This window comes from Phalangium opilio, unplaced genomic scaffold, assembly GCF_054372755.1.
Source record: "Phalangium opilio isolate 3A_F unplaced genomic scaffold, DU_Popi_V2 ptg000095l_1, whole genome shotgun sequence".
Taxonomy (NCBI): Eukaryota; Metazoa; Arthropoda; class Arachnida; order Opiliones; family Phalangiidae; genus Phalangium; species Phalangium opilio.
Window position 1 is genome coordinate 3,752,067 of NW_028324200.1, and position 14,671 is coordinate 3,766,737.

The 14,671-nt window shown below is 40.2% G+C and overlaps 42 non-coding genes and 16 pseudogenes across 42 annotated transcripts; all 58 read left to right on the forward strand.

Annotated features, from left to right (window-relative positions):
- The first annotated feature begins 27 nt into the window (after positions 1–27).
- LOC149637015 (5S ribosomal RNA) lies at positions 28–146 on the forward strand. Its single transcript, XR_016373334.1, has one exon. It is a non-coding gene; the product is annotated as a 5S ribosomal RNA (ribosomal RNA).
- Positions 147–277: 131 nt separating this feature from the next.
- LOC149637016 (5S ribosomal RNA) lies at positions 278–396 on the forward strand. The gene has a single exon (XR_016373092.1). It is a non-coding gene; the product is annotated as a 5S ribosomal RNA (ribosomal RNA).
- Positions 397–532: 136 nt separating this feature from the next.
- On the forward strand, positions 533–651 carry LOC149637017 (5S ribosomal RNA). Its single transcript, XR_016372900.1, has one exon. It is a non-coding gene; the product is annotated as a 5S ribosomal RNA (ribosomal RNA).
- Positions 652–791: 140 nt separating this feature from the next.
- On the forward strand, positions 792–910 carry LOC149637018 (5S ribosomal RNA). Its single transcript, XR_016373335.1, has one exon. It is a non-coding gene; the product is annotated as a 5S ribosomal RNA (ribosomal RNA).
- A 135-nt stretch (positions 911–1,045) lies between these two features.
- Positions 1,046–1,164, forward strand: LOC149637019 (5S ribosomal RNA). The gene has a single exon (XR_016372941.1). It is a non-coding gene; the product is annotated as a 5S ribosomal RNA (ribosomal RNA).
- A 141-nt stretch (positions 1,165–1,305) lies between these two features.
- LOC149637020 (5S ribosomal RNA) lies at positions 1,306–1,424 on the forward strand. The gene has a single exon (XR_016373488.1). It is a non-coding gene; the product is annotated as a 5S ribosomal RNA (ribosomal RNA).
- A 131-nt stretch (positions 1,425–1,555) lies between these two features.
- On the forward strand, positions 1,556–1,674 carry LOC149637021 (5S ribosomal RNA; annotated as a pseudogene).
- Positions 1,675–1,805: 131 nt separating this feature from the next.
- On the forward strand, positions 1,806–1,924 carry LOC149637022 (5S ribosomal RNA). The gene has a single exon (XR_016373496.1). It is a non-coding gene; the product is annotated as a 5S ribosomal RNA (ribosomal RNA).
- A 135-nt stretch (positions 1,925–2,059) lies between these two features.
- On the forward strand, positions 2,060–2,178 carry LOC149637023 (5S ribosomal RNA). The gene has a single exon (XR_016373336.1). It is a non-coding gene; the product is annotated as a 5S ribosomal RNA (ribosomal RNA).
- A 135-nt stretch (positions 2,179–2,313) lies between these two features.
- On the forward strand, positions 2,314–2,432 carry LOC149637024 (5S ribosomal RNA). Its single transcript, XR_016372942.1, has one exon. It is a non-coding gene; the product is annotated as a 5S ribosomal RNA (ribosomal RNA).
- A 141-nt stretch (positions 2,433–2,573) lies between these two features.
- On the forward strand, positions 2,574–2,692 carry LOC149637025 (5S ribosomal RNA). Its single transcript, XR_016373490.1, has one exon. It is a non-coding gene; the product is annotated as a 5S ribosomal RNA (ribosomal RNA).
- Positions 2,693–2,823: 131 nt separating this feature from the next.
- LOC149637026 (5S ribosomal RNA) lies at positions 2,824–2,942 on the forward strand (annotated as a pseudogene).
- A 131-nt stretch (positions 2,943–3,073) lies between these two features.
- LOC149637027 (5S ribosomal RNA) lies at positions 3,074–3,192 on the forward strand. The gene has a single exon (XR_016373497.1). It is a non-coding gene; the product is annotated as a 5S ribosomal RNA (ribosomal RNA).
- Positions 3,193–3,327: 135 nt separating this feature from the next.
- LOC149637028 (5S ribosomal RNA) lies at positions 3,328–3,446 on the forward strand. The gene has a single exon (XR_016373555.1). It is a non-coding gene; the product is annotated as a 5S ribosomal RNA (ribosomal RNA).
- Positions 3,447–3,581: 135 nt separating this feature from the next.
- On the forward strand, positions 3,582–3,700 carry LOC149637029 (5S ribosomal RNA). Its single transcript, XR_016372884.1, has one exon. It is a non-coding gene; the product is annotated as a 5S ribosomal RNA (ribosomal RNA).
- A 141-nt stretch (positions 3,701–3,841) lies between these two features.
- Positions 3,842–3,960, forward strand: LOC149637030 (5S ribosomal RNA). Its single transcript, XR_016373337.1, has one exon. It is a non-coding gene; the product is annotated as a 5S ribosomal RNA (ribosomal RNA).
- Positions 3,961–4,091: 131 nt separating this feature from the next.
- Positions 4,092–4,210, forward strand: LOC149637031 (5S ribosomal RNA). The gene has a single exon (XR_016373093.1). It is a non-coding gene; the product is annotated as a 5S ribosomal RNA (ribosomal RNA).
- A 136-nt stretch (positions 4,211–4,346) lies between these two features.
- LOC149637032 (5S ribosomal RNA) lies at positions 4,347–4,465 on the forward strand. Its single transcript, XR_016372901.1, has one exon. It is a non-coding gene; the product is annotated as a 5S ribosomal RNA (ribosomal RNA).
- A 140-nt stretch (positions 4,466–4,605) lies between these two features.
- On the forward strand, positions 4,606–4,724 carry LOC149637033 (5S ribosomal RNA). The gene has a single exon (XR_016373338.1). It is a non-coding gene; the product is annotated as a 5S ribosomal RNA (ribosomal RNA).
- A 135-nt stretch (positions 4,725–4,859) lies between these two features.
- Positions 4,860–4,978, forward strand: LOC149637034 (5S ribosomal RNA). The gene has a single exon (XR_016372943.1). It is a non-coding gene; the product is annotated as a 5S ribosomal RNA (ribosomal RNA).
- Positions 4,979–5,119: 141 nt separating this feature from the next.
- On the forward strand, positions 5,120–5,238 carry LOC149637035 (5S ribosomal RNA). The gene has a single exon (XR_016373491.1). It is a non-coding gene; the product is annotated as a 5S ribosomal RNA (ribosomal RNA).
- Positions 5,239–5,369: 131 nt separating this feature from the next.
- On the forward strand, positions 5,370–5,488 carry LOC149637036 (5S ribosomal RNA; annotated as a pseudogene).
- A 131-nt stretch (positions 5,489–5,619) lies between these two features.
- Positions 5,620–5,738, forward strand: LOC149637037 (5S ribosomal RNA). The gene has a single exon (XR_016373498.1). It is a non-coding gene; the product is annotated as a 5S ribosomal RNA (ribosomal RNA).
- A 135-nt stretch (positions 5,739–5,873) lies between these two features.
- Positions 5,874–5,992, forward strand: LOC149637038 (5S ribosomal RNA). The gene has a single exon (XR_016373339.1). It is a non-coding gene; the product is annotated as a 5S ribosomal RNA (ribosomal RNA).
- A 135-nt stretch (positions 5,993–6,127) lies between these two features.
- LOC149637039 (5S ribosomal RNA) lies at positions 6,128–6,246 on the forward strand. Its single transcript, XR_016372944.1, has one exon. It is a non-coding gene; the product is annotated as a 5S ribosomal RNA (ribosomal RNA).
- Positions 6,247–6,387: 141 nt separating this feature from the next.
- Positions 6,388–6,506, forward strand: LOC149637040 (5S ribosomal RNA). The gene has a single exon (XR_016373492.1). It is a non-coding gene; the product is annotated as a 5S ribosomal RNA (ribosomal RNA).
- Positions 6,507–6,637: 131 nt separating this feature from the next.
- On the forward strand, positions 6,638–6,756 carry LOC149637041 (5S ribosomal RNA; annotated as a pseudogene).
- Positions 6,757–6,887: 131 nt separating this feature from the next.
- On the forward strand, positions 6,888–7,006 carry LOC149637042 (5S ribosomal RNA). Its single transcript, XR_016373499.1, has one exon. It is a non-coding gene; the product is annotated as a 5S ribosomal RNA (ribosomal RNA).
- Positions 7,007–7,141: 135 nt separating this feature from the next.
- Positions 7,142–7,260, forward strand: LOC149637043 (5S ribosomal RNA). Its single transcript, XR_016373556.1, has one exon. It is a non-coding gene; the product is annotated as a 5S ribosomal RNA (ribosomal RNA).
- Positions 7,261–7,395: 135 nt separating this feature from the next.
- LOC149637044 (5S ribosomal RNA) lies at positions 7,396–7,514 on the forward strand (annotated as a pseudogene).
- A 141-nt stretch (positions 7,515–7,655) lies between these two features.
- LOC149637045 (5S ribosomal RNA) lies at positions 7,656–7,774 on the forward strand. Its single transcript, XR_016373340.1, has one exon. It is a non-coding gene; the product is annotated as a 5S ribosomal RNA (ribosomal RNA).
- Positions 7,775–7,914: 140 nt separating this feature from the next.
- Positions 7,915–8,033, forward strand: LOC149637046 (5S ribosomal RNA). The gene has a single exon (XR_016373493.1). It is a non-coding gene; the product is annotated as a 5S ribosomal RNA (ribosomal RNA).
- A 131-nt stretch (positions 8,034–8,164) lies between these two features.
- Positions 8,165–8,283, forward strand: LOC149637047 (5S ribosomal RNA; annotated as a pseudogene).
- A 131-nt stretch (positions 8,284–8,414) lies between these two features.
- On the forward strand, positions 8,415–8,533 carry LOC149637048 (5S ribosomal RNA). Its single transcript, XR_016373501.1, has one exon. It is a non-coding gene; the product is annotated as a 5S ribosomal RNA (ribosomal RNA).
- Positions 8,534–8,668: 135 nt separating this feature from the next.
- Positions 8,669–8,787, forward strand: LOC149637049 (5S ribosomal RNA). The gene has a single exon (XR_016373558.1). It is a non-coding gene; the product is annotated as a 5S ribosomal RNA (ribosomal RNA).
- Positions 8,788–8,922: 135 nt separating this feature from the next.
- On the forward strand, positions 8,923–9,041 carry LOC149637050 (5S ribosomal RNA; annotated as a pseudogene).
- Positions 9,042–9,182: 141 nt separating this feature from the next.
- On the forward strand, positions 9,183–9,301 carry LOC149637051 (5S ribosomal RNA). Its single transcript, XR_016372741.1, has one exon. It is a non-coding gene; the product is annotated as a 5S ribosomal RNA (ribosomal RNA).
- Positions 9,302–9,432: 131 nt separating this feature from the next.
- LOC149637052 (5S ribosomal RNA) lies at positions 9,433–9,551 on the forward strand (annotated as a pseudogene).
- A 131-nt stretch (positions 9,552–9,682) lies between these two features.
- Positions 9,683–9,801, forward strand: LOC149637053 (5S ribosomal RNA). Its single transcript, XR_016372800.1, has one exon. It is a non-coding gene; the product is annotated as a 5S ribosomal RNA (ribosomal RNA).
- A 135-nt stretch (positions 9,802–9,936) lies between these two features.
- On the forward strand, positions 9,937–10,055 carry LOC149637054 (5S ribosomal RNA). The gene has a single exon (XR_016373559.1). It is a non-coding gene; the product is annotated as a 5S ribosomal RNA (ribosomal RNA).
- A 135-nt stretch (positions 10,056–10,190) lies between these two features.
- Positions 10,191–10,309, forward strand: LOC149637055 (5S ribosomal RNA). Its single transcript, XR_016373560.1, has one exon. It is a non-coding gene; the product is annotated as a 5S ribosomal RNA (ribosomal RNA).
- A 135-nt stretch (positions 10,310–10,444) lies between these two features.
- Positions 10,445–10,563, forward strand: LOC149637056 (5S ribosomal RNA; annotated as a pseudogene).
- Positions 10,564–10,704: 141 nt separating this feature from the next.
- LOC149637057 (5S ribosomal RNA) lies at positions 10,705–10,823 on the forward strand. Its single transcript, XR_016373341.1, has one exon. It is a non-coding gene; the product is annotated as a 5S ribosomal RNA (ribosomal RNA).
- Positions 10,824–10,954: 131 nt separating this feature from the next.
- Positions 10,955–11,073, forward strand: LOC149637058 (5S ribosomal RNA; annotated as a pseudogene).
- Positions 11,074–11,213: 140 nt separating this feature from the next.
- Positions 11,214–11,332, forward strand: LOC149637059 (5S ribosomal RNA). Its single transcript, XR_016373342.1, has one exon. It is a non-coding gene; the product is annotated as a 5S ribosomal RNA (ribosomal RNA).
- Positions 11,333–11,463: 131 nt separating this feature from the next.
- LOC149637060 (5S ribosomal RNA) lies at positions 11,464–11,582 on the forward strand (annotated as a pseudogene).
- A 140-nt stretch (positions 11,583–11,722) lies between these two features.
- LOC149637061 (5S ribosomal RNA) lies at positions 11,723–11,841 on the forward strand. The gene has a single exon (XR_016373344.1). It is a non-coding gene; the product is annotated as a 5S ribosomal RNA (ribosomal RNA).
- Positions 11,842–11,973: 132 nt separating this feature from the next.
- On the forward strand, positions 11,974–12,092 carry LOC149637062 (5S ribosomal RNA). Its single transcript, XR_016373345.1, has one exon. It is a non-coding gene; the product is annotated as a 5S ribosomal RNA (ribosomal RNA).
- Positions 12,093–12,223: 131 nt separating this feature from the next.
- On the forward strand, positions 12,224–12,342 carry LOC149637063 (5S ribosomal RNA; annotated as a pseudogene).
- A 140-nt stretch (positions 12,343–12,482) lies between these two features.
- Positions 12,483–12,601, forward strand: LOC149637064 (5S ribosomal RNA). Its single transcript, XR_016373346.1, has one exon. It is a non-coding gene; the product is annotated as a 5S ribosomal RNA (ribosomal RNA).
- A 131-nt stretch (positions 12,602–12,732) lies between these two features.
- On the forward strand, positions 12,733–12,851 carry LOC149637065 (5S ribosomal RNA; annotated as a pseudogene).
- Positions 12,852–12,991: 140 nt separating this feature from the next.
- LOC149637066 (5S ribosomal RNA) lies at positions 12,992–13,110 on the forward strand. Its single transcript, XR_016373347.1, has one exon. It is a non-coding gene; the product is annotated as a 5S ribosomal RNA (ribosomal RNA).
- A 132-nt stretch (positions 13,111–13,242) lies between these two features.
- On the forward strand, positions 13,243–13,361 carry LOC149637067 (5S ribosomal RNA; annotated as a pseudogene).
- Positions 13,362–13,493: 132 nt separating this feature from the next.
- Positions 13,494–13,612, forward strand: LOC149637068 (5S ribosomal RNA). The gene has a single exon (XR_016372665.1). It is a non-coding gene; the product is annotated as a 5S ribosomal RNA (ribosomal RNA).
- A 131-nt stretch (positions 13,613–13,743) lies between these two features.
- On the forward strand, positions 13,744–13,862 carry LOC149637069 (5S ribosomal RNA; annotated as a pseudogene).
- Positions 13,863–14,002: 140 nt separating this feature from the next.
- Positions 14,003–14,121, forward strand: LOC149637070 (5S ribosomal RNA). Its single transcript, XR_016373348.1, has one exon. It is a non-coding gene; the product is annotated as a 5S ribosomal RNA (ribosomal RNA).
- A 131-nt stretch (positions 14,122–14,252) lies between these two features.
- LOC149637071 (5S ribosomal RNA) lies at positions 14,253–14,371 on the forward strand (annotated as a pseudogene).
- A 140-nt stretch (positions 14,372–14,511) lies between these two features.
- Positions 14,512–14,630, forward strand: LOC149637072 (5S ribosomal RNA). The gene has a single exon (XR_016373349.1). It is a non-coding gene; the product is annotated as a 5S ribosomal RNA (ribosomal RNA).
- The last annotated feature ends 41 nt before the right edge of the window (positions 14,631–14,671 follow it).

Sequence of the window (14,671 nt, forward strand, 5' to 3'; positions counted from 1 at the left end):
AAATTCGAATAACTAACTAAAGTTCTCGGCAACGGCCATATCACGCTGAAAACACCGGTTCTCGTCCGATCACCGAAGTTAAGCAGCGTCGAGCGCAGTCAGTACTTGGGAGGGAGACCACTTAGGAACACTGCGTGCCGTTGTCTTTTACAGTGTAGTTTCCTTTTTTAAAATCCACCAGATATGAGAAAAGCAAACAGAGTTTCTTATCTTTCAAACATGCAGAAGGGTAATTTGTCAAATTAGTTTTAAATTCGAATAACTAACTAAAGTTCTCGGCAACGGCCATATCACGCTGAAAACACCGGTTCTCGTCCGATCAGCGAAGTTAAGCAGCGTCGAGCGCAGTCAGTACTTGGGAGGGAGACCACTTAGGAACACTGCGTGCCGTTGTCTTTCACACTTTAGTTTCCTTTTTTAAAATCCAACAGATATGAGAAAAGCAAAGAGAGTTTCCTTTTTTTTTAAAAAAACATGGAGAAGGGTAATTTGTCTAATAAGTTTTAAATTCGAATTATTAACTAAAGTTCTCGGCAACGGCCATATCACGCTGAAAACACCGGTTCTCTTCCGATCACCGAAGTTAAGCAGCGTCAAGCGCAGTCAGTACTTGGGAGGGAGACCACTTAGGAACACTGCGTGCCGTTGTCTTTTACAGTTTAGTTTCCTTTTTTAAAATCTACCAGATATGAGAAAAGCAAACAGAGTTTCTTTTTTTTTATTTTTTGAAAACATGCAGAAGGGTAATTTGTCAAATTAGTTTTAAATTCGAATAACTAACTAAAGTTCTCGGCAACGGCCATATCACGCTGAAAACACCGGTTCTCGTCCGATCACCGAAGTTAAGCAGCGTCGAGCGCAGTCAGTACTTGGGAGGGAGACCACTTAGGAACACTGCGTGCCGTTGTCTTTTACACTTTAGTTTCCTTTTTTAAAATCCAACAGATATGAGAAAAGCAAAGAGAGTTTCCTTTTTTTAAAAAAAACATGGAGAAGGGTAATTTGTCAAATAAGTTTTATATTCGAATTATTAACTAAAGTTCTCGGCAACGGCCATATCACGCTGAAAACATCGGTTCTCGTCCGATCACCGAAGTTAAGCAGCGTCGAACGCAGTCAGTACTTGGGAGGGAGACCATTTAGGAATACTGCGTGCCGTTGTCTTTTACAGTTTAGTTTCCTTTTTCTAAAATCTACCAGATATGAGAAAAGCAAACAGAGTTTCTTTTTTTTTATTTTTTGAAAACATGCAGAAGGGTAATTTGTCAAATTAGTTTTAAATTCGAATAACTAACTAAAGTTCTCGGCAACGGCCATATCACGCTGAAAACACCGGTTCTCGTCCGATCACCGAAGTTAAGCAGCGTCGAGCGCAATCAGTACTTGGGAGGGAGACCACTTAGGAACACTGCGTGCCGTTGTCTTTTACAGTGTAGTTTCCTTTTTTAAAATCCACCAGATATGAGAAAAGCAAACAGAGTTTCTTATCTTTCAAACATGCCGAAGGGTAATTTGTCAAATTAGTTTTAAATTCGAATAACTAACTAAAGTTCTCGGCAACGGCCATATCACGCTGAAAACACCGGTTCTCGTCCGATCACCGAAATTAAGCAGCGTCAAGCGCAGTCAGTACTTGGGAGGGAGACCACTTAGGAACACTGCGTGCCGTTGTCTTTTACAGTGTAGTTTCCTTTTTTAAAATCCACCAGATATGAGAAAAGCAAACAGAGTTTCTTTTTTTTCAAACATGCAGAAAGTTAATTTGTCAAATTAGTTTTAAATTCGAATAACTAACTAAAGTTCTCGGCAACGGCCATATCACGCTGAAAACACCGGTTCTCGTCCGATCACCGAAGTTAAGCAGCGTCGAGCGCAGTCAGTACTTGGGAGGGAGACCAATTAGGAACACTGCGTGCCGTTGTCTTTTACACTTTAGTTTCCTTTTTTAAAATCCAACAGATATGAGAAAAGCAAAGAGAGTTTCCTTTTTTTTAAAAAAACATGGAGAAGGGTAATTTGTCTAATAAGTTTTAAATTCGAATTATTAACTAAAGTTCTCGGCAACGGCCATATCACGCTGAAAACACCGGTTCTCGTCCGATCACCGAAGTTAAGCAGCGTCGAGCGCAGTCAGTACTTGGGAGGGAGACCACTTAGGAACACTGCGTGCCGTTGTCTTTTACACTTTAGTTTCCTTTTTTAAAATCCAACAGATATGAGAAAAGCAAAGAGAGTTTCCTTTTTTTAAAAAAAACATGGAGAAGGGTAATTTGTCAAATAAGTTTTATATTCGAATTATTAACTAAAGTTCTCGGCAACGGCCATATCACGCTGAAAACATCGGTTCTCGTCCGATCACCGAAGTTAAGCAGCGTCGAACGCAGTCAGTACTTGGGAGGGAGACCATTTAGGAATACTGCGTGCCGTTGTCTTTTACAGTTTAGTTTCCTTTTTCTAAAATCTACCAGATATGAGAAAAGCAAACAGAGTTTCTTTTTTTTTATTTTTTGAAAACATGCAGAAGGGTAATTTGTCAAATTAGTTTTAAATTCGAATAACTAACTAAAGTTCTCGGCAACGGCCATATCACGCTGAAAACACCGGTTCTCGTCCGATCACCGAAGTTAAGCAGCGTCGAGCGCAATCAGTACTTGGGAGGGAGACCACTTAGGAACACTGCGTGCCGTTGTCTTTTACAGTGTAGTTTCCTTTTTTAAAATCCACCAGATATGAGAAAAGCAAACAGAGTTTCTTATCTTTCAAACATGCCGAAGGGTAATTTGTCAAATTAGTTTTAAATTCGAATAACTAACTAAAGTTCTCGGCAACGGCCATATCACGCTGAAAACACCGGTTCTCGTCCGATCACCGAAATTAAGCAGCGTCAAGCGCAGTCAGTACTTGGGAGGGAGACCACTTAGGAACACTGCGTGCCGTTGTCTTTTACAGTGTAGTTTCCTTTTTTAAAATCCACCAGATATGAGAAAAGCAAACAGAGTTTCTTTTTTTTCAAACATGCAGAAAGTTAATTTGTCAAATTAGTTTTAAATTCGAATAACTAACTAAAGTTCTCGGCAACGGCCATATCACGCTGAAAACACCGGTTCTCGTCCGATCACCGAAGTTAAGCAGCGTCGAGCGCAGTCAGTACTTGGGAGGGAGACCAATTAGGAACACTGCGTGCCGTTGTCTTTTACACTTTAGTTTCCTTTTTTAAAATCCAACAGATATGAGAAAAGCAAAGAGAGTTTCCTTTTTTTTAAAAAAACATGGAGAAGGGTAATTTGTCTAATAAGTTTTAAATTCGAATTATTAACTAAAGTTCTCGGCAACGGCCATATCACGCTGAAAACACCGGTTCTCGTCCGATCACCGAAGTTAAGCAGCGTCGAACGCAGTCAGTACTTGGGAGGGAGACCACTTAGGAACACTGCGTGCCGTTGTCTTTTACACTTTAGTTTCCTTTTTTAAAATCCAACAGATATGAGAAAAGCAAAGAGAGTTTCCTTTTTTTAAAAAAAACATGGAGAAGGGTAATTTGTCAAATAAGTTTTAAATTCGAATTATTAACTAAAGTTCTCGGCAACGGCCATATCACGCTGAAAACATCGGTTCTCGTCCGATCACCGAAGTTAAGCAGCGTCGAACGCAGTCAGTACTTGGGAGGGAGACCACTTAGGAATACTGCGTGCCGTTGTCTTTTACAGTTTAGTTTCCTTTTTCTAAAATCTACCAGATATAAGAAAAGCAAACAGAGTTTCTTTTTTTTTATTTTTTGAAAACATGCAGAAGGGTAATTTGTCAAATTAGTTTTAAATTCGAATAACTAACTAAAGTTCTCGGCAACGGCCATATCACGCTGAAAACACCGGTTCTCGTCCGATCACCGAAGTTAAGCAGCGTCGAGCGCAGTCAGTACTTGGGAGGGAGACCACTTAGGAACACTGCGTGCCGTTGTCTTTTACAGTGTAGTTTCCTTTTTTAAAATCCACCAGATATGAGAAAAGCAAACAGAGTTTCTTATCTTTCAAACATGCAGAAGGGTAATTTGTCAAATTAGTTTTAAATTCGAATAACTAACTAAAGTTCTCGGCAACGGCCATATCACGCTGAAAACACCGGTTCTCGTCCGATCAGCGAAGTTAAGCAGCGTCGAGCGCAGTCAGTACTTGGGAGGGAGACCACTTAGGAACACTGCGTGCCGTTGTCTTTCACACTTTAGTTTCCTTTTTTAAAATCCAACAGATATGAGAAAAGCAAAGAGAGTTTCCTTTTTTTTTAAAAAAACATGGAGAAGGGTAATTTGTCTAATAAGTTTTAAATTCGAATTATTAACTAAAGTTCTCGGCAACGGCCATATCACGCTGAAAACACCGGTTCTCTTCCGATCACCGAAGTTAAGCAGCGTCAAGCGCAGTCAGTACTTGGGAGGGAGACCACTTAGGAACACTGCGTGCCGTTGTCTTTTACAGTGTAGTTTCCTTTTTTAAAATCTACCAGATATGAGAAAAGCAAACAGAGTTTCTTTTTTTTTATTTTTTGAAAACATGCAGAAGGGTAATTTGTCAAATTAGTTTTAAATTCGAATAACTAACTAAAGTTCTCGGCAACGGCCATATCACGCTGAAAACACCGGTTCTCGTCCGATCACCGAAGTTAAGCAGCGTCGAGCGCAGTCAGTACTTGGGAGGGAGACCACTTAGGAACACTGCGTGCCGTTGTCTTTTACACTTTAGTTTCCTTTTTTAAAATCCAACAGATATGAGAAAAGCAAAGAGAGTTTCCTTTTTTTAAAAAAAACATGGAGAAGGGTAATTTGTCAAATAAGTTTTATATTCGAATTATTAACTAAAGTTCTCGGCAACGGCCATATCACGCTGAAAACATCGGTTCTCGTCCGATCACCGAAGTTAAGCAGCGTCGAACGCAGTCAGTACTTGGGAGGGAGACCATTTAGGAATACTGCGTGCCGTTGTCTTTTACAGTTTAGTTTCCTTTTTCTAAAATCTACCAGATATGAGAAAAGCAAACAGAGTTTCTTTTTTTTTATTTTTTGAAAACATGCAGAAGGGTAATTTGTCAAATTAGTTTTAAATTCGAATAACTAACTAAAGTTCTCGGCAACGGCCATATCACGCTGAAAACACCGGTTCTCGTCCGATCACCGAAGTTAAGCAGCGTCGAGCGCAATCAGTACTTGGGAGGGAGACCACTTAGGAACACTGCGTGCCGTTGTCTTTTACAGTGTAGTTTCCTTTTTTAAAATCCACCAGATATGAGAAAAGCAAACAGAGTTTCTTATCTTTCAAACATGCCGAAGGGTAATTTGTCAAATTAGTTTTAAATTCGAATAACTAACTAAAGTTCTCGGCAACGGCCATATCACGCTGAAAACACCGGTTCTCGTCCGATCACCGAAATTAAGCAGCGTCAAGCGCAGTCAGTACTTGGGAGGGAGACCACTTAGGAACACTGCGTGCCGTTGTCTTTTACAGTGTAGTTTCCTTTTTTAAAATCCACCAGATATGAGAAAAGCAAACAGAGTTTCTTTTTTTTCAAACATGCAGAAAGTTAATTTGTCAAATTAGTTTTAAATTCGAATAACTAACTAAAGTTCTCGGCAACGGCCATATCACGCTGAAAACACCGGTTCTCGTCCGATCACCGAAGTTAAGCAGCGTCGAGCGCAGTCAGTACTTGGGAGGGAGACCAATTAGGAACACTGCGTGCCGTTGTCTTTTACACTTTAGTTTCCTTTTTTAAAATCCAACAGATATGAGAAAAGCAAAGAGAGTTTCCTTTTTTTTAAAAAAACATGGAGAAGGGTAATTTGTCTAATAAGTTTTAAATTCGAATTATTAACTAAAGTTCTCGGCAACGGCCATATCACGCTGAAAACACCGGTTCTCGTCCGATCACCGAAGTTAAGCAGCGTCGAGCGCAGTCAGTACTTGGGAGGGAGACCACTTAGGAACACTGCGTGCCGTTGTCTTTTACACTTTAGTTTCCTTTTTTAAAATCCAACAGATATGAGAAAAGCAAAGAGAGTTTCCTTTTTTTAAAAAAAACATGGAGAAGGGTAATTTGTCAAATAAGTTTTATATTCGAATTATTAACTAAAGTTCTCGGCAACGGCCATATCACGCTGAAAACATCGGTTCTCGTCCGATCACCGAAGTTAAGCAGCGTCGAACGCAGTCAGTACTTGGGAGGGAGACCATTTAGGAATACTGCGTGCCGTTGTCTTTTACAGTTTAGTTTCCTTTTTCTAAAATCTACCAGATATGAGAAAAGCAAACAGAGTTTCTTTTTTTTTATTTTTTGAAAACATGCAGAAGGGTAATTTGTCAAATTAGTTTTAAATTCGAATAACTAACTAAAGTTCTCGGCAACGGCCATATCACGCTGAAAACACCGGTTCTCGTCCGATCACCGAAGTTAAGCAGCGTCGAGCGCAATCAGTACTTGGGAGGGAGACCACTTAGGAACACTGCGTGCCGTTGTCTTTTACAGTGTAGTTTCCTTTTTTAAAATCCACCAGATATGAGAAAAGCAAACAGAGTTTCTTATCTTTCAAACATGCCGAAGGGTAATTTGTCAAATTAGTTTTAAATTCGAATAACTAACTAAAGTTCTCGGCAACGGCCATATCACGCTGAAAACACCGGTTCTCGTCCGATCACCGAAATTAAGCAGCGTCAAGCGCAGTCAGTACTTGGGAGGGAGACCACTTAGGAACACTGCGTGCCGTTGTCTTTTACAGTGTAGTTTCCTTTTTTAAAATCCACCAGATATGAGAAAAGCAAACAGAGTTTCTTTTTTTTCAAACATGCAGAAAGTTAATTTGTCAAATTAGTTTTAAATTCGAATAACTAACTAAAGTTCTCGGCAACGGCCATATCACGCTGAAAACACCGGTTCTCGTCCGATCACCGAAGTTAAGCAGCGTCGAGCGCAGTCAGTACTTGGGAGGGAGACCAATTAGGAACACTGCGTGCCGTTGTCTTTTACACTTTAGTTTCCTTTTTTAAAATCCAACAGATATGAGAAAAGCAAAGAGAGTTTCCTTTTTTTTAAAAAAACATGGAGAAGGGTAATTTGTCTAATAAGTTTTAAATTCGAATTATTAACTAAAGTTCTCGGCAACGGCCATATCACGCTGAAAACACCGGTTCTCGTCCGATCACCGAAGTTAAGCAGCGTCGAACGCAGTCAGTACTTGGGAGGGAGACCACTTAGGAACACTGCGTGCCGTTGTCTTTTACACTTTAGTTTCCTTTTTTAAAATCCAACAGATATGAGAAAAGCAAAGAGAGTTTCCTTTTTTTAAAAAAAACATGGAGAAGGGTAATTTGTCAAATAAGTTTTAAATTCGAATTATTAACTAAAGTTCTCGGCAACGGCCATATCACGCTGAAAACATCGGTTCTCGTCCGATCACCGAAGTTAAGCAGCGTCGAACGCAGTCGGTACTTGGGAGGGAGACCACTTAGGAATACTGCGTGCCGTTGTCTTTTACAGTTTAGTTTCCTTTTTCTAAAATCTACCAGATATGAGAAAAGCAAACAGAGTTTCTTTTTTTTTATTTTTTGAAAACATGCAGAAGGGTAATTTGTCAAATTAGTTTTAAATTCGAATAACTAACTAAAGTTCTCGGCAACGGCCATATCACGCTGAAAACACCGGTTCTCGTCCGATCACCGAAGTTAAGCAGCGTCGAGCGCAGTCAGTACTTGGGAGGGAGACCACTTAGGAACACTGCGTGCCGTTGTCTTTTACAGTGTAGTTTCCTTTTTTAAAATCCACCAGATATGAGAAAAGCAAACAGAGTTTCTTTTTTTTTATTTTTTGAAAACATGCAGAAGGGTAATTTGTCAAATTAGTTTTAAATTCGAATAACTAACTAAAGTTCTCGGCAACGGCCATATCACGCTGAAAACACCGGTTCTCGTCCGATCACCGAAGTTAAGCAGCGTCGAGCGCAATCAGTACTTGGGAGGGAGACCACTTAGGAACACTGCGTGCCGTTGTCTTTTACAGTGTAGTTTCCTTTTTTAAAATCCACCAGATATGAGAAAAGCAAACAGAGTTTCTTATCTTTCAAACATGCCGAAGGGTAATTTGTCAAATTAGTTTTAAATTCGAATAACTAACTAAAGTTCTCGGCAACGGCCATATCACGCTGAAAACACCGGTTCTCGTCCGATCACCGAAATTAAGCAGCGTCAAGCGCAGTCAGTACTTGGGAGGGAGACCACTTAGGAACACTGCGTGCCGTTGTCTTTTACAGTGTAGTTTCCTTTTTTAAAATCCACCAGATATGAGAAAAGCAAACAGAGTTTCTTTTTTTTCAAACATGCAGAAAGTTAATTTGTCAAATTAGTTTTAAATTCGAATAACTAACTAAAGTTCTCGGCAACGGCCATATCACGCTGAAAACACCGGTTCTCGTCCGATCACCGAAGTTAAGCAGCGTCGAGCGCAGTCAGTACTTGGGAGGGAGACCAATTAGGAACACTGCGTGCCGTTGTCTTTTACACTTTAGTTTCCTTTTTTAAAATCCAACAGATATGAGAAAAGCAAAGAGAGTTTCCTTTTTTTTAAAAAAACATGGAGAAGGGTAATTTGTCTAATAAGTTTTAAATTCGAATTATTAACTAAAGTTCTCGGCAACGGCCATATCACGCTGAAAACACCGGTTCTCGTCCGATCACCGAAGTTAAGCAGCGTCGAACGCAGTCAGTACTTGGGAGGGAGACCACTTAGGAACACTGCGTGCCGTTGTCTTTTACACTTTAGTTTCCTTTTTTAAAATCCAACAGATATGAGAAAAGCAAAGAGAGTTTCCTTTTTTTAAAAAAAACATGGAGAAGGGTAATTTGTCAAATAAGTTTTAAATTCGAATTATTAACTAAAGTTCTCGGCAACGGCCATATCACGCTGAAAACATCGGTTCTCGTCCGATCACCGAAGTTAAGCAGCGTCGAACGCAGTCGGTACTTGGGAGGGAGACCACTTAGGAATACTGCGTGCCGTTGTCTTTTACAGTTTAGTTTCCTTTTTCTAAAATCTACCAGATATGAGAAAAGCAAACAGAGTTTCTTTTTTTTTATTTTTTGAAAACATGCAGAAGGGTAATTTGTCAAATTAGTTTTAAATTCGAATAACTAACTAAAGTTCTCGGCAACGGCCATATCACGCTGAAAACACCGGTTCTCGTCCGATCACCGAAGTTAAGCAGCGTCGAGCGCAGTCAGTACTTGGGAAGGAGACCACTTAGGAACACTGCGTGCCGTTGTCTTTTACAGTGTAGTTTCCTTTTTTAAAATCCACCAGATATGAGAAAAGCAAACAGAGTTTCTTATCTTTCAAACATGCCGAAGGGTAATTTGTCAAATTAGTTTTAAATTCGAATAACTAACTAAAGTTCTCGGCAACGGCCATATCACGCTGAAAACACCGGTTCTCGTCCGATCACCGAAATTAAGCAGCGTCAAGCGCAGTCAGTACTTGGGAGGGAGACCACTTAGGAACACTGCGTGCCGTTGTCTTTTACAGTGTAGTTTCCTTTTTTAAAATCCACCAGATATGAGAAAAGCAAACAGAGTTTCTTTTTTTTCAAACATGCAGAAAGTTAATTTGTCAAATTAGTTTTAAATTCGAATAACTAACTAAAGTTCTCGGCAACGGCCATATCACGCTGAAAACACCGGTTCTCGTCCGATCACCGAAGTTAAGCAGCGTCGAGCGCAGTCAGTACTTGGGAGGGAGACCAATTAGGAACACTGCGTGCCGTCGTCTTTTACACTTTAGTTTCCTTTTTTAAAATCCAACAGATATGAGAAAAGCAAAGAGAGTTTCCTTTTTTTTAAAAAAACATGGAGAAGGGTAATTTGTCTAATAAGTTTTAAATTCGAATTATTAACTAAAGTTCTCGGCAACGGCCATATCACGCTGAAAACACCGGTTCTCGTCCGATCACCGAAGTTAAGCAGCGTCGAACGCAGTCAGTACTTGGGAGGGAGACCACTTAGGAACACTGCGTGCCGTTGTCTTTTACACTTTAGTTTCCTTTTTTAAAATCCAACAGATATGAGAAAAGCAAAGAGAGTTTCCTTTTTTTAAAAAAAACATGGAGAAGGGTAATTTGTCAAATAAGTTTTAAATTCGAATTATTAACTAAAGTTCTCGGCAACGGCCATATCACGCTGAAAACACCGGTTCTCGTCCGATCACCGAAGTTAAGCAGCGTCGAACGCAGTCAGTACTTGGGAGGGAGACCACTTAGGAACACTGCGTGCCGTTGTCTTTTACACTTTAGTTTCCTTTTTTAAAATCCAACAGATATGAGAAAAGCAAAGAGAGTTTCCTTTTTTTAAAAAAAACATGGAGAAGGGTAATTTGTCAAATAAGTTTTAAATTCGAATTATTAACTAAAGTTCTCGGCAACGGCCATATCACGCTGAAAACATCGGTTCTCGTCCGATCACCGAAGTTAAGCAGCGTCGAACGCAGTCGGTACTTGGGAGGGAGACCACTTAGGAATACTGCGTGCCGTTGTCTTTTACAGTTTAGTTTCCTTTTTCTAAAATCTACCAGATATGAGAAAAGCAAACAGAGTTTCTTTTTTTTTATTTTTTGAAAACATGCAGAAGGGTAATTTGTCAAATTAGTTTTAAATTCGAATAACTAACTAAAGTTCTCGGCAACGGCCATATCACGCTGAAAACACCGGTTCTCGTCCGATCACCGAAGTTAAGCAGCGTCGAGCGCAGTCAGTACTTGGGAGGGAGACCACTTAGGAACACTGCGTGCCGTTGTCTTTTACAGTGTAGTTTCCTTTTTTAAAATCCACCAGATATGAGAAAAGCAAACAGAGTTTCTTATCTTTCAAACATGCCGAAGGGTAATTTGTCAAATTAGTTTTAAATTCGAATAACTAACTAAAGTTCTCGGCAACGGCCATATCACGCTGAAAACACCGGTTCTCGTCCGATCACCGAAATTAAGCAGCGTCAAGCGCAGTCAGTACTTGGGAGGGAGACCACTTAGGAACACTGCGTGCCGTTGTCTTTTACAGTGTAGTTTCCTTTTTTAAAATCCACCAGATATGAGAAAAGCAAACAGAGTTTCTTTTTTTTTATTTTTTGAAAACATGCAGAAGGGTAATTTGTCAAATTAGTTTTAAATTCGAATAACTAACTAAAGTTCTCGGCAACGGCCATATCACGCTGAAAACACCGGTTCTCGTCCGATCACCGAAGTTAAGCAGCGTCGAGCGCAGTCAGTACTTGGGAGGGAGACCACTTAGGAACACTGCGTGCCGTTGTCTTTTACAGTGTAGTTTCCTTTTTTAAAATCCACCAGATATGAGAAAAGCAAACAGAGTTTCTTATCTTTCAAACATGCCGAAGGGTAATTTGTCAAATTAGTTTTAAATTCGAATAACTAACTAAAGTTCTCGGCAACGGCCATATCACGCTGAAAACACCGGTTCTCGTCCGATCACCGAAATTAAGCAGCGTCAAGCGCAGTCAGTACTTGGGAGGGAGACCACTTAGGAACACTGCGTGCCGTTGTCTTTTACAGTGTAGTTTCCTTTTTTAAAATCCACCAGATATGAGAAAAGCAAACAGAGTTTCTTTTTTTTTATTTTTTGAAAACATGCAGAAGGGTAATTTGTCAAATTAGTTTTAAATTCGAATAACTAACTAAAGTTCTCGGCAACGGCCATATCACGCTGAAAACACCGGTTCTCGTCCGATCACCGAAGTTAAGCAGCGTCGAGCGCAGTCAGTACTTGGGAGGGAGACCACTTAGGAACACTGCGTGCCGTTGTCTTTTACAGTGTAGTTTTCCTTTTTTAAAATCCACCAGATATGAGAAAAGCAAACAGAGTTTCTTATCTTTCAAACATGCCGAAGGGTAATTTGTCAAATTAGTTTTAAATTCGAATAACTAACTAAAGTTCTCGGCAACGGCCATATCACGCTGAAAACACCGGTTCTCGTCCGATCACCGAAGTTAAGCAGCGTCGAGCGCAGTCAGTACTTGGGAGGGAGACCACTTAGGAACACTGCGTGCCGTTGTCTTTTACAGTGTAGTTTCCTTTTTTAAAATCCACCAGATATGAGAAAAGCAAACAGAGTTTCTTATCTTTCAAACATGCCGAAGGGTAATTTGTCAAATTAGTTTTAAATTCGAATAACTAACTAAAGTTCTCGGCAACGGCCATATCACGCTGAAAACACCGGTTCTCGTCCGATCACCGAAATTAAGCAGCGTCAAGCGCAGTCAGTACTTGGGAGGGAGACCACTTAGGAACACTGCGTGCCGTTGTCTTTTACAGTGTAGTTTCCTTTTTTAAAATCCACCAGATATGAGAAAAGCAAACAGAGTTTCTTTTTTTTTATTTTTTGAAAACATGCAGAAGGGTAATTTGTCAAATTAGTTTTAAATTCGAATAACTAACTAAAGTTCTCGGCAACGGCCATATCACGCTGAAAACACCGGTTCTCGTCCGATCACCGAAGTTAAGCAGCGTCGAGCGCAGTCAGTACTTGGGAGGGAGACCACTTAGGAACACTGCGTGCCGTTGTCTTTTACAGTGTAGTTTCCTTTTTTAAAATCCACCAGATATGAGAAAAGCAAACAGAGTTTCTTATCTTTCAAACATGCCGAAGGGTAATTTGTCAAATTAGTTTTAAATTCGAATAACTAACTAAAGTTCTCGGCAACGGCCATATCACGCTGAAAACACCGGTTCTCGTCCGATCACCGAAATTAAGCAGCGTCAAGCGCAGTCAGTACTTGGGAGGGAGACCACTTAGGAACACTGCGTGCCGTTGTCTTTTACAGTGTAGTTTCCTTTTTTAAAATCCACCAGATATGAGAAAAGCAAACAGAGTTTCTTTTTTTTTATTTTTTGAAAACATGCAGAAGGGTAATTTGTCAAATTAGTTTTAAATTCGAATAACTAACTAAAGTTCTCGGCAACGGCCATATCACGCTGAAAACACCGGTTCTCGTCCGATCACCGAAGTTAAGCAGCGTCGAGCGCAGTCAGTACTTGGGAGGGAGACCACTTAGGAACACTGCGTGCCGTTGTCTTTTACAGTGTAGTTTTCCTTTTTTAAAATCCACCAGATATGAGAAAAGCAAACAGAGTTTCTTATCTTTCAAACATGCCGAAGGGTAATTTGTCAAATTAGTTTTAAATTCGAATAACTAACTAAAGTTCTCGGCAACGGCCATATCACGCTGAAAACACCGGTTCTCGTCCGATCACCGAAATTAAGCAGCGTCAAGCGCAGTCAGTACTTGGGAGGGAGACCACTTAGGAACACTGCGTGCCGTTGTCTTTTACAGTGTAGTTTCCTTTTTTAAAATCCACCAGATATGAGAAAAGCAAACAGAGTTTCTTTTTTTTTCAAACATGCAGAAAGTTAATTTGTCAAATTAGTTTTAAATTCGAATAACTAACTAAAGTTCTGGGCAGCGGCCATATCACGCTGAAAACACCGGTTCTCGTCCGATCACCGAAGTTAAGCAGCGTCGAGCGCAGTCAGTACTTGGGAGGGAGACCAATTAGGAACACTGCGTGCCGTTGTCTTTTACACTTTAGTTTCCTTTTTTAAAATCCACCAGATATGAGAAAAGCAAACAGAGTTTCTTATCTTTCAAACATGCCGAAGGGTAATTTGTCAAATTAGTTTTAAATTCGAATAACTAACTAAAGTTCTCGGCAACGGCCATATCACGCTGAAAACACCGGTTCTCGTCCGATCACCGAAATTAAGCAGCGTCAAGCGCAGTCAGTACTTGGGAGGGAGACCACTTAGGAACACTGCGTGCCGTTGTCTTTTACAGTGTAGTTTCCTTTTTTAAAATCCACCAGATATGAGAAAAGCAAACAGAGTTTCTTTTCTTTTATTTTTTGAAAACATGCAGAAGGGTAATTTGTCAAATTAGTTTTAAATTCGAATAACTAACTGAAGTTCTCGGCAACGGCCATATCACGCTGAAAACACCGGTTCTCGTCCGATCACCGAAGTTAAGCAGCGTCGAGCGCAGTCAGTACTTGGGAGGGAGACCACTTAGGAACACTGCGTGCCGTTGTCTTTTACAGTGTAGTTTCCTTTTTTAAAATCCACCAGATATGAGAAAAGCAAACAGAGTTTCTTATCTTTCAAACATGCCGAAGGGTAATTTGTCAAATTAGTTTTAAATTCGAATAACTAACTAAAGTTCTCGGCAACGGCCATATCACGCTGAAAACACCGGTTCTCGTCCGATCACCGAAATTAAGCAGCGTCAAGCGCAGTCAGTACTTGGGAGGGAGACCACTTAGGAACACTGCGTGCCGTTGTCTTTTACAGTGTAGTTTCCTTTTTTAAAATCCACCAGATATGAGAAAAGCAAACAGAGTTTCTTTTTTTTTATTTTTTGAAAACATGCAGAAGGGTAATTTGTCAAATTAGTTTTAAATTCGAATAACTAACTAAAGTTCTCGGCAACGGCCATATCACGCTGAAAACACCGGTTCTCGTCCGATCACCGAAGTTAAGCAGCGTCGAGCGCAGTCAGTACTTGGGAGGGAGACCACTTAGGAACACTGCGTGCCGTTGTCTTTTACAGTGTAGTTTCCTTTTTTAAAATCCACCAGATATGA